Here is a 13,314-nt window from a genome sequence, read left to right as displayed (position 1 = left end):
TTTTATTAGAGCTGCTAAGATTACATATTAATATACACATTCATATCTAGACTCTCATTTAACCAGTTTGGCAGTAGAATCTCCCATTTGATATAATAATTTAGTATAAAAATAGTTCGATTTATTCCTTATATGAGCACATAATACTGAGTGGATACTTTGCAGATATTTTAAAATTAGAGGTCATGTTCTTAAACAGGGGTCTGGGAACTATGGCTCACAGGCCAAATCACCACCTGTTTTTGCAGATAATATATTATTGGAACTCAGCCATGCCCATTGTTTTAAGTATTGTCTTTGGCTGCCTTCATGCTAAAATGGCAGAGTTGAATAGTTGAGACAGAGACCATATGGACAGCAAAGTCTAAAATATTTATAGCCCTGAACAGAAAAAAAAATTTCTAACTCCAGCTCTAAAAGGGTTTTGGAGACTTGGCGTTACAGTGGAGTGAGTTTGAAAAAGCTCAAATGCTGTAAAGGCCAGGCAAAGAGAGCAAATATAGATTTGACTTAGGCTTATCAAATGCAAAGGGTGGTGGAGAAGTGTGGACATCATCTAAAGATTATAGTTGAGAATCCACTCCAACCTGCTTTTGCCGTAGTGAAATGCAAGCCCTGGGGCGCTACGTCTTCCAAATTTGGAAAAGAAGGCAGATTTCCATTTCTTCCTTTAAATTTCTAGGTTCTCAATCATTTTCAAGGTAAACCAAGGATCTCTGATCACCGTTTCTACCTCTGGCTCAGAAACATTAGATAACAAGTGTAATGAAAAAAGAATACAGCTGATTCTGAATTTTACAAATGGTTTTGCCTCCTTCCTGCTAAGGCCTCAGTGGACAGATTGAATCTGTGTAATGCAAAGAATGACAGACAGCATGGTAAGAGAAAAGCACCAGGCATATCCATCAATTTCAATATAAACCCCATCACTTCCAAAGCAATGATGTCTGAGAGAGGGAGGACAAAGACATGGCAATACCTGCAGGAGGCTGAACAACTGAAAGGAGTGGAAAAAAAAATGCATTTACCTGAGCTGCCAAATCACAGCAGATGGTGAGATCTGAAGGGAGATAAACATTGAGGCCTGGAAAGCAAGCAATTCATCCTGTCAGCTTTCAAAAAGCTGGTGCAGCTAAAAGATCAGCCTAAGACAGAAACTGTACGACAGCAATGTTTGACAATAATCAAGCCTGTCTAAAGGGCAGTTGATGGAGAGGTAGCCTACGAAGCAGAGAATGGGATCCCTTAAGCAATAGGAAAGCAAAAACAAAACCAAACCCACTGCTGTCGAGTTGATTCTGACTCATAGCGACCCTGTAGGACAGAGTAGAACTGCCCCATAGAGTTTCCAAAGAGCGCCTGGTGGATTTGAACTGCCGACCCTTTGGTTAGCAGCTGTAGTGCTTAACCACTACACCACCAGGGTGCACCCCTAAAACTGCATGGAATTAAATAGCAGAAGCTAACCAAGTATGAGAAATTGGGAGAAAATGGGGTGTGTAATATAGCATAAACAAATTGGTAGGCAAAGAAAGTGACAACAATCTTCAAGTAGAGTACAGAAGAGTGAGATAGCCCTAAGCTAAGAGAGCATCTGTAGATTCTGGGTTGGCTTTTCCCATTCCTAGTCCCTAATTTAGGTGGTTCAGTGGTAGAATTCTTACCTTCCATGCAGGAGACCCAGTTTGCTTCCCAGACACTCAACCTCAGTCCAGCCACCATTCATCTGTCACTGAGAGCTTGCAGGCTTCTAAGATGCTGAACAGATTTCAGCAGAGCCTCTAGACTAAGACATACCAGGAAGAAAGTCCTGTTAATCTACTTCCAAAAATCAGGCAATGAAAACCCCCATGGATCACAACAGTCCAGGAAGCATTTGGTTCCATGGTATATGGGGTTGTCAGGAGTCTGAATTGGCTCCATGACAGCTAACAACAACAAAAAAAACAACAACACAAGCTCCCAAGATGACATGGAGAGCCTTAAGTGAGTCACTGTCTGCCTGAAGCACTGGCAGAATAATAGGGTTGGGACTGCTGATTCTGTATTATGACCTTGAGAGACCGCTTCCACCCCCATATTTTCCCCCACACATTCATTTATTCATACACTAGTACATTCTTTCATTTGTTCCACAAATATGTCTTAAGTGACTTATGTGCCAGTGAACAAAAGAAAGTTCCTTCCCTCTTAGAGTTTACAGTTTACCACTTTCTAGTTGCTGTTCATTTTCCTCTTATAGAAGAAAGATATAATTATAATCATATCTCCTTACAGAATGATAAGAATTAACGAAACATTTCTATAGGCCATAGCGTGGGGTTTGGCACAGCAAGTACTTAACAAATGTTAGAATTATTACAATTAACATCCTAGTATCTATTTTCTATGCTATGTTGGTGTCTTGTAAATATACAGATATGCAGATGCCCCTCCGTTCTCAATGTCTTTTTGTTATCTAGAGCAGGGTTTAGCAAGCTTTTTCTACAAAAATTTATGTAATAAATATTTTAGGCTTTGTGGGTTGTGCATTCTCACAACTACTGAACTCTGCTATTGTAGTAGCCATAGACAATATATAAATGAATGTATGTAGCTGTGTTCTAATAAAACTTTATTTACAAAAGCAGGCAATGATCCAATATCAGCACACTGGACATAGTTTGCCAACTTTTGATCTAGTCTAAAGCTAAGGGTCCAAACTCATTAGTATAGCAAAAACGACCCTTTAAAATCTGGTCCCAAATTATAAATTTGTCCAGGCATGACTAGTAACGTGAAATTTGCCTTCCAAAATGGAGGGCACTGAGAGACTGAAGAAAGAGGCGGACAACTCCAGTGTGGCGGCAAAGGAGTTTATGAGGGAGGCGTACATATTGAGGCACAGTACAGGGTCAGTGGAAAAGAGGAAGACCCTCAGTGAGGTGGGTTGACACAGTGGCTGCAACAATGAACTCAAGCATAACAACAATCGTAAGGATGGCTCAGGATCTGGCAGTGTTTCATTCTGTTGTGCATAGGGTCGCTATAAATCGGAACTGACTCGACGGCGCCTAACAACAACAACATATTGAGGCAAGTTCTGGGTGGCTGCAGGACTGCAGTGGGAGGGCAGAACTCTTAAAGGGTTAGTGGACAATAGTGGCTACAAGCCAGGCACTTACGTAGGCATGACTCAGCAAAGCCTGTTTTCCTTTCAGTCCACCCCTCAAGGCCGGCTCTTACAGTCTGGCAGGCTCCCCCTCTTGTGCCACAGGGTAGGAATTCCCGTTCCTGGGAACAGTATGGAAGTGGGGTTGGCCAGGTGCCTACCCATGTGCAAGAGATAGAGAAACTTACTGTGTGCCCAGAACAGGGAGGAAGGCTTCTCTGATAAGGAAAAGGAATCAGGGGAGAGAAGTTGACCCAATTCCCAGCCTCCTTATCAGAGAATGTTCTGGGCCCATGGCCTTTACTTAGGTAGCCTGGATGGGAGGCACAGAGGCAGACAATTCTCCCAATACAGTCCTATCTCATCATCCTCCATTCCTCTTGTAAAAACGAATAGCTTGCTGTTCCTTGTATCCATTATATACTTTCTTACTTATCTTTAAAAATTCGACTGAGACAAAAATTAACTCAAAATGGATCAGTGACCTAAATGGAAGAACTAAACCCATGAAATTCTTAGAATAAAACATGGGGGTAATGTTTTGGGTTCTAATTTTTGACAATGGATTCTTAGATATGACATAAAAACATGAGCAACAGAGACAAAATAGATAAATTGGACTTCATCAAAATTAAAAACTTTTGTGTATCAGAGGATCTTAGCAGACAACTCACATAATGGGAGAAAGTATTTGGAAACTATATATCTGATAAGGGTTTAATATCCAAAAGATACAAAGAACTACAACTGAACAACAAAAGACAAAGAATTCAGTCAAAAAATGAGCAAAGAACTTAAAGACATTTCGCTAAAGAAGATATATAAATGGCCAATAAGCACATGAAAAGATGATCGATGTCATCAGTCATTAGGGAAATGTAAACAAATCCACAAAGAGATACCATTTCGACTCTATTAGGAAGAAAAAAATGGAAAACAATAAGTGTTGGTGAGGATATGGGGAAATTGGAACCCTTATCCATTGTTGGTAGGATTGTAAAATGGTACAGTTTGGCAGTTCTTCAAAGAGTTAAACATAGGATTATTACATGACTCAGTAATTTAAGTTTTAGCTATATGTTCCAAAGTCTTGAAAGCGGGGATTCAAACAGATATTTTCACCAATGTCCATGGCAGCATTATTTGCAATAGCCAAAAGGCAGAAACAACTCAAATGTTCACCTACAGATGAATGAATAAACCAAATATGATATATCCATACAATGAATTACTATTTAGCTATAAAGAGAAATGACATTGTGATACATGCTAGTACACAGCTGAAGTTTGAAAACGTTACGCTGAGTGAAATAAGTCAGACACAAACGGACAGATATTATGTGATACCACTTACATGAAATATCAAGAATAGGCAAATGCATAGAGACCAGAGCTTATGAGTGGTTACCAGGGTGGCTGGGAAGCGGAAAGTGGGAGTTACTGCTTAAGGGGCACTGAATGACTGTGAAGAATGGTGAAAAAATTTAGAAATGAATAGTGGTGATGGTTGTACAACATGGTGAACATAATTAGTGTCACTGAATTGTGCAAATAAAAATGGTTGAAATGTTTTGTTATATACATTTTTCCACAATTAAAAAAAAATGATTGGAGAGTTATTGTTCAATGAATACAGAGTTTCCAACTAAAAAGAATTGGAAATATATACTGCTAATGATTTCACGATATTGTGAAAATAATTAAAGCCAATGAATTACACATTAAAAATGGTTCAGATGGCAAGTTTATATATATATACGTGTGTATATATACACATAACACAATAAAATTTTTAAAAATTAATAACACGCTTATTATAAACTACTCAAATAATACAGAGGATCTAAAATTGAATGAGAGAGCCTACTATACATACTGTTGAGTAACCCTCATTTTCCATTCACAACTGTCATTTCATAAATAGTTTCTATCTTATTCCCTTTAAAGGCTTATTATACCGTTATACAGGTGATGAATCAGAATTTCTTTCACCAGTCACCCTGCCCTTCAGTCATCCTCACCTATACATGTTACTTTGTCTGCCTTAAAAGACTACTCAATCTCCCTATTTGGCAGTCTTCTTTTTACCCTCAAGAAACAACTTAAATATAATTTTTCTGTAAAATCCATTCATCACTCCAAATGCAAAATTCTCTCTGCTACCATTTAGTTTACATATATTTCCACTCTAGCCCTTTTGGAGTTCAGGGAGGTAGGGTGATAAAAACGAAAACTCGTTTCCGTTGAGTTGATTTTGAGTCATGGTGTTTCCATTGGATTTTCAAGGAGCAACTGGTAGATTTGAACTGCGAACGTTTTGGTTAGCAGTTGTAGCTCTTAACTGCTACACCACCCGGGTGATAGGTAATAGATAAACCTTAACAAGTGTTTACTAGATGCCTGGTGCTTTTCAAAGCACTTTATCTGTATAAACTATCTATTTGGATTCTCAATGGCATCGGTGAACTGATGATCATGATGTCTCCTCTTTAGTGTTTTAGATCATCAACAGGGTAATTTGACTTTTTCTGTTACTTGAAACCAAAGGAATTCTACCTTACACAGTATTCAGGAATGCCTAGCATTGTACGTTGATCATTGTACGTGTAAGATAAACATGTCGTGGCCTTTTCCATTAACCGTGTTCACGAGGCCTTATTCAATTTGGTATCACTGGTGCCAGCATAATAATTCACTCATGGTGGAATTTCAGTAAATATCTGTCTAGTGAGTTAATGACTCAGCTATAGAGGTGAGATAGTTTACTGCATGGGAAAGGAATGGGATAACTCAAAACCCTTTCCAAGCCAGGTTTCTTCATCTTCAAGGGGCTTACTATTTCAACTGTTTTGCTGATGTAAAACATCAGGAGTAAAGAACATGGTGATAATAATTCAATAGTAACTTGTGTCTAGTATACATAAAGTTCAGTTTTTCAGAACTCAGGTGCTTAATAGAGAGCCTTAATTTAAAATACAATCATGATATATGTTCTATGGAACTGAAAAAGGTCAGTGATTTTTAAAGATTTTTTAAAAGAGATGCTTACACTAAGATCTATGTAAGGTGTTCATGGGTGATTAAACTCTGTAGAGGACTGGTTTCTTGACAGCTGATCAATACCTATTGGCATCCTTCTTTGAACTCCATTATTTGGGTGAACAAAGGTGGTGTCGACCACCACAGAAGCAAAATCAAATTGAGTATTACACAGAAGCACACATTTCCTTGGATAGTGAGAGTGCACAGTACTAGCTTACTTTTCTGATTTATTGGTAACTCTAAGAGTGGCTCTCAGGACAAAAAAAAAAATTATTTTATTTTTTTTTCTAAGACTGGATGTCAAGACAGGCAGTAAACTAAGGGCAATCCTGAACTCACAACGTTGTATTTTGTGGCTTACTGAGAGTGACAGGATAATCCAGTAATAACAACAGTTATCCATAAAGCCAGGCATTGTACAAAGTGCGTTAGAACTATTTTCTTATTGAACTCCCACAACAACACTGGGATGTAGGTATTTTTATGCCCATTTTACAGATGAAGAAGTTGAGATCTAGGTGGGTTTGTTAATGTGCCTATTTATGGTCATACAGCTAGTGACAGTCATATCTGACTGTCCCTGACTCCCAGGTCCATGTTTTATTTCACTAAAGTACTCATGACATGGGGATGCAAATAGAAAAATCATTTTTAACTTCCTGTTTTCTTAGAACAATGTGAATACCATCTCTTCTCATAAATCATCGTTTAAGAAGGGAACCAGAAGCTCCAAGTTATTCTTCAGCCCTGTAATCCAAAGGGTTAGATTGGTAGAGCCAGTTTACATTTTGAGCTACTTGTAAGAATATATAAATCTTCCATCCTCAAGAGCCTGAGAATGTGGGAGATAATTGCCTCATGGTGAAATTTCAAGATTGAGAAGAAATAGAGAGAAAAGGCAGAAAAAGGAGAGAGGACTGGAAGATTTATATTAGTTTTCCTCAATGAGAAGGCAATTTACATAGTGAGTCAGTCATAGACCTGATTTTGGCCTTTATGTGACTTGAGACCAAATGAAAGGTATTCTTGACATCAGCATGTGGCTCTGGAGCCAGGAGGACAATTCCTGATACCCAGATTTGCATCTCTTAAGAGCACAGTTGAACACATATGGCCAATTATGTTTATTGGCTGCCACCCTGGAACTACCCATGGACATTGGAGAGTGGGCAGCAGAGAGCATGATTTAGTCTATGAGCAGCCTTTGTCAGTGTAAGGCTGTTGGGAGATAGTGCTCATCGGTCCTTCACATTTCTGCACATCTTGTGAACAGAGGCAAAGACTACCTTTTCAAAGATGTGTGTATAGTAAACAGCCTTGGAAGATACAATATCTCTCTCTGAGCAGGGGGCTGATTTGTTTAGTGTCCAGTGTGTTGAAGATAGCGTGTCTCTCTGTGACAAAGCTCAGGCAGGTTTGCTTTTAGCCCATTACAAAAGATGAAGGTTTCATATGCCTCAAGTTCCTTGGCTGTGATGCAAACCAGCAGTGCACTTAGCACCCCCTCAGCGCCTTTCCATCACCCCTGTGTGACTTGGTGGCAAGGGGAACTGATTTAAGCATGATGCTCATGTTGATTGCTGTGCTGTGAGTAATAATGTCCTTTGTCTCCACTCCAGGAACCTCGTGTCTTCTGTCAGGTTCACTTATTAGCTTGGAAGCAGGTTGAAATCTCAGGCCCTTCACAGTTGTTGACAAAAGCCTACCAGCCTATGTTGCCACAGAGCCCAGCCAGGACCATTTTATTTAGATAAGCATAGCCCAAATGAGAGTCTCAGCCTTTATCGCATCTTCCTCAAACTTTTTTTTTTTTGGGTGGTGGTGGTTGGGGTTACATAGTCCACAGCAACTTTTATTAAAACTCTGTCCTCCCCTTAATACCCTGAAGCTCCTTGTATCTTCTTTTTCTCTTATACCAAATCAAAATCTACTGTATCCATGTGCCATGTTACACCCACTTTCTCAGGCTTCTACCCTCATTGTCTTTTGTGCATGATACCTACCATTTCATCACATTTCTAGGACAACCACTTCTGCCCCCACCCTGTCCCATACACACCTCAAGCAACTCTTAGAGACTGTAGTCTTTTTTATATTGGACTGTTTTTCTCTTGAAATTGGCCTTTAGAGTGTCTGTTCTTTCTCTGTTCTGAGATGCTAAACTGGCTATTCCCAAAGGCTTTGCTGTAAACAGGAGAAGGAGGGAGGTCTTGAACTCTTTACATGTGATTAATTGTTGTTCTGTCATACTGGCCTTGTATTCAGCTCGGCTCTCTAACATCTTGTATCTGATGATGTTATCACCTGATGGTTAAGGGCAACTGTGCGGTGTTTTGATTCTATACGTGGTTTGGTCTTTAGCTCCATTGGATAGAATTTCTTTTTAACAGCTCATATTCCCATGGAGTTTATACAAGCCTTCTCAGCTGGTTCAGCAGGACAGTTAATTAGCACAGTCACTTCAGCTGTGCTGACATTGGTTGATGATACCAGTATAAAAACAGAAATGTTTTGGAATGATAGGCTGTGTGAACTGACGCCAAAGGAGCCATGCTGCCTTTTTCTCTTCTGTTCAAAATATGCTTAATTGTAGCTCTTTTTCCAAAGTACAGATAACACTAGTGATTAATAAAAAAAAAGAAAAAGTCTGGTGTAATAGCAAGCCAGATAGGAGATAATCACTGGCCATTAAACAAAATTTATTTCCAAAGAGACAATATAGAGTTGTATGGGTTTGAAAGCACAAAATAATGTTATTTTTATCTTGCATCCAGTTCCACATATGGCAATCCTGCTGAGCACTGTGACCAGACAAAGTTGAGGGACTTGTTACAGTGAGTCTATTAGCTGCAATGGGACTTTGTTCCATTTAATTTGTGCCAGGAGGCTGTTATATGCAAATCACTAACATTGTACAGAGTTGATTACAAAACAAATATCAGGACAGGATGGGGAGCTGTCTCTATCTTCCACTAGAAATATCTTAATGGTATAATTTCACCCTACTGTTTTTTGAGGCATTTAAAAATTAGCTGCCGTGCTGCTATGCTCATGTCTCATTGTAAAAGCAAATATTTTTGGTATTTTAGATCAAATTAAAGTCATATTATTTAATGTACTGGTTAATTCATGCAAAGTGCCCATCTTGAAGAGTCTCAAACTGATAAATTCTCCTTAAGCAAGGACAGGATGGTTCCCTACCCATAGTCTGCTTTGCTTTGTACTGCTCAGCTTTAGTATCTTAGTCAAGAGATTAGCACCTTGCCTAAGGCACCTGACATATGTGCTTTTTGCCTGACACAAGGGACTGCCCAATGAGGGGAGGGGCATTTTTGGGTGAAAGATGTCTGGCCAAATCAGGCATATGCGTTCTTTGAGCTTTTAAATGAAACACATTTTAGAAGAATCAGCAGATAGTAAGAAGAAAAAGAGACACACGGGAAGAAAATAAAGCAGCAAAACTATAAAGCAAAGCAAAAAAGCCATGTGTTAGAGAGTAGAGGGACTTGACTGGTGGTGTCAGGCATTAAAAAAAAAAAAACAAAAACAAAGCAAACCCATCATCCTGAGTCAATTCTGACTCATAGTTACCCTACAGAACAGAGTAGAACTGCCCTATAGGGTTTCCAAGGCTGTAATCTTTATGAAAGCAGACTGCCGTGTCTCTCTCATGGAGCAGCTGATGGGTTCAAACCACCTACTTCTCAGCTAGCAGCCAAGCACTTAAGCACTGTGCCACCAGGGCTCCTTGTGTTAGGTACAGCAGGTACCAAATCATGGAGAAGCTGCCTTTGCAAGATGGTGGAGCTCTAGGTAAGTGGGCTGTGAACTGATAGGACTGAGAGGCTAATGGCAGATCAGGTCACTATCCCTGTACCTTTGCTCAGGAGTTTGCTATTGTGACTTTTTATTTCTCACATATTTCATGAAGCTTCTTGAGCTGTTTCCTGTTTCTTCCTTCTTCTCTCTCTGTAGACATAAACTTAAACCCTCATGAACTTGGGTGCCTGATTGTGTCTTTGATCTTAGTAATCCAATCATGCCTGATGAGTAGAGGCGTAGATCTTTCATCCACTAAGTGGAATCTTAGTTCTACAGTGATTAACAATTTTTTGGACCATTTTGTGTGATCATAGAAGAAAGATAATCAGCCACAAAAATTGCTGGTCATTTATGTCTGGAACTGAAGAAGATCAGGAAGGGCTGGATTCAATTAAATGGTAGTCTAACAATATCAGTTCCAACTGAAGTCGAATCAATTCTGACTCATGGTGACCCTGCATGTGTCAAAGCAGAACTGTACTCCACCTGATTTTCAATGGCTGATTTTTTTGGAAGTAGATTACCAGGTCTTTCTTCTGAGGAACTTCTCAGTGTACTCAAACCTCCAAATTTTAGGTTAGTAGCCAAGCATCTTAAACTTTTATACCACCCAAGGATTCCAGTTTAACAATACCAAAAAAAAAAAAAAACAGACTCGTTGTCAAGTTGATTCTGACTCATATCAACTCTATAGGACACAGTAGAATTGCCCAATAGGGTTTCTAAAGAGTGGCTGGTGGATTTGAACTGCCGACCTTTTAGTTAGCAGCCATAGCCCTTAACCACTGTGCCAACAGCATGCCAGTTTAAAAACAGGATGTATATTTTCATTTGACTTCCTGTCCCAGTTTGGAATTTATGGTCATATTTACATGCTTCTAGACAGATGTTCCATAGTACAATTGAAATATTCCCAAGAGGCAGTACTAGCTTTAGCTAAGGTTGTCATCTCTTCAGCCTGGCACACTCAAGCACAATCAATCCATTCAAGGTTGTCACTCTAGAGTTTTGCCGTCTGGTAACATTTAGGTATCACACATGTCTTTGAGTAAATAAGGCTTATGGGCGAATGTTACTTCCATTCTCACTAGTTTCTCTGTATTCCAGAAAGAATTGAAAGCAGTGCTTTTGTTCTTCTAGTCTTAGATGCCTGCTAAGAAGATAGTTTGGTTTGTGTGGGAGAGATCAGGAGGGCAGGAAGAGACATAGTAAGTATGAGGATCAATTCACGTTTTCCAAGTCAATTAGAAATTTTGCAAGGCCAGTGAGTTATGAAAACTGTGAAGACATTTTAAATAGCCCCTCATGTTCTGCAAAGCTTTACATATCTCAACCACACAGTCAATTAAAATTGAGGTCAGAGAATATCCAAATTTTTATCATTTCTTTTCCAAAGTGTAACATTCAATTTCACCTCACTGGTTAGCTTGATGCTCAATAAATTGTTTAAAATTAGAATCTAAACAACATATGGCCATGGTCTAACAACTGAACTCCTACCCTCCTTTTTAAAAATTATACAACAAATACTAATCGAATGCCTATTGTGTACCAGGTACTGGGCTCAACACTATAATTGATATAATGGTCAAGCAAAAATTTCAACTAGGAGAAAAGTCCAGGTATCTGTGCACAGATTGAGCAACTCATTATTTGTCCTGTTAAAACAAAAATCATATTAAGCCAATAGTAAAAATTGAATTTTATTTAATATATGATTTACAAATCAAGGTAACATTTCAAGTCGGAAGTCAAAACCATTCTAAAGAAGAAAAGAACTTCCAAAATTCTTATACCCCATCTTACTGACATCGTTATGGAAAAGGACTGGAACAAAACTGATAAACAGTTTGCATCTGGAAAGAATGTCATATACATTGTCATGAAGAACAATTAAAATAATTACTGATTTACCCTAAAACCATAGCTCTAGTCTGACCTTTGGAGACTCTGTTTCTTCAAACAGACTGTGCATAAAAAATTCTTCGAAAAAGTATAATGTCTAAGGCAAGATGGTTTTTACTAGTTTGTCTAGACCATTGTTTGACTCAAAGGTGACTTTTAAATCCAATTTCTTCAAGGCTCAAGTTTAAAAGGTCATCTAAGGGTAAATGGCCTGGGTGGGTCACCCTACCTCTGCGGATGCCTGAAATCTGGATTCCAGGGGAATTAAAACTGTTTCTCAGTCCATATATCAGGTGTTTTTCCTTGGGTGAAGAAAGACTATCCTTCCCAAATTCATTACTTTCTGTATCAGCATGGTAGGTGGTGCAGTGGAAAACAATTCAGACACAATCTCTGACCTCATGGATCTTTTGTTTTCACTATAACAATAATGATGGTATAATATTGACAGTATTGATGATTCAGAGCTTGCCAAAGATGGCCTTATTGACTAGTACATGAGGAAAATAACGTAACATGAAGCATACTAGAATTCTTTGCCATAAGTCTCTCTTTGTCTAACAAAGGAAGCTATGGTAACTCTGCTTCTGTTGCCTGACCTCTACATATCATTATGAGTCAAGGTTTTTAAGATCTCTTGCCTTCCAAACAGACAGCTGAAATCAATGGCTCAAAAATGATATGCACATCACCATGTCAAAGACCATTTCACATTTTCAAGGTCTGATTAAAGCCAAACTACAGTGGACTTGTTATTGAAACTTACTTGGGAATAAAATTGAAATTGACATTATTTTGCATATTTTGGATTGATTTAAATTAAATTTAGGAAGTGGTCATAAATGTTTGCATGAAAAATGAAAGTAAGCAAGGTACAAAATTTTGTCAAGATTGTTTTTCTTCGTGGTGGAAGAAAGTCAGTACTAATGTACAATTTGGTAATTAGACATGAGCATTTATTTTGGAAGATGATCCGTATTTTTAAAAATTGGATTCTTTAAGGGGCCCATGTCCCAAGGGAAGGTTAAGCAGCAATGCGTTAAATTGTGGATATTAAATTGGGGAGTATTTTGTTTAAAGAAGCATGAGGCCTTACACAGTTTTCTGTGAGAGGTGGTTGTTCCAGAAATGCTGATTGACCTAATAAAACCACTGCCTAGAAGTAATTACTTAATGTTTTGCACTTAGAGAATACATTTCCTCTCAGGAGTCCAAAGCATCCTACAATGTGACAGGTAATTTGGCCTCCAAGCAAAGTGGCAGATCTGTACAAAGGTGAGAACAAGGGGAGAGGACTAACTAGTTCATTACAAAACCAGTGACTACAGCTCACTCCATTTGTGAATTTTATAGACATGTGTGCCTCCCAGGATTGCAAAAACCTTGCTTTTTAA

Source organism: Elephas maximus, chromosome 2 (genome assembly GCF_024166365.1).
Source record: "Elephas maximus indicus isolate mEleMax1 chromosome 2, mEleMax1 primary haplotype, whole genome shotgun sequence".
NCBI classification, from domain to species: Eukaryota; Metazoa; Chordata; class Mammalia; order Proboscidea; family Elephantidae; genus Elephas; species Elephas maximus.
Note: the sequence above shows the minus strand (reverse complement) of the source record.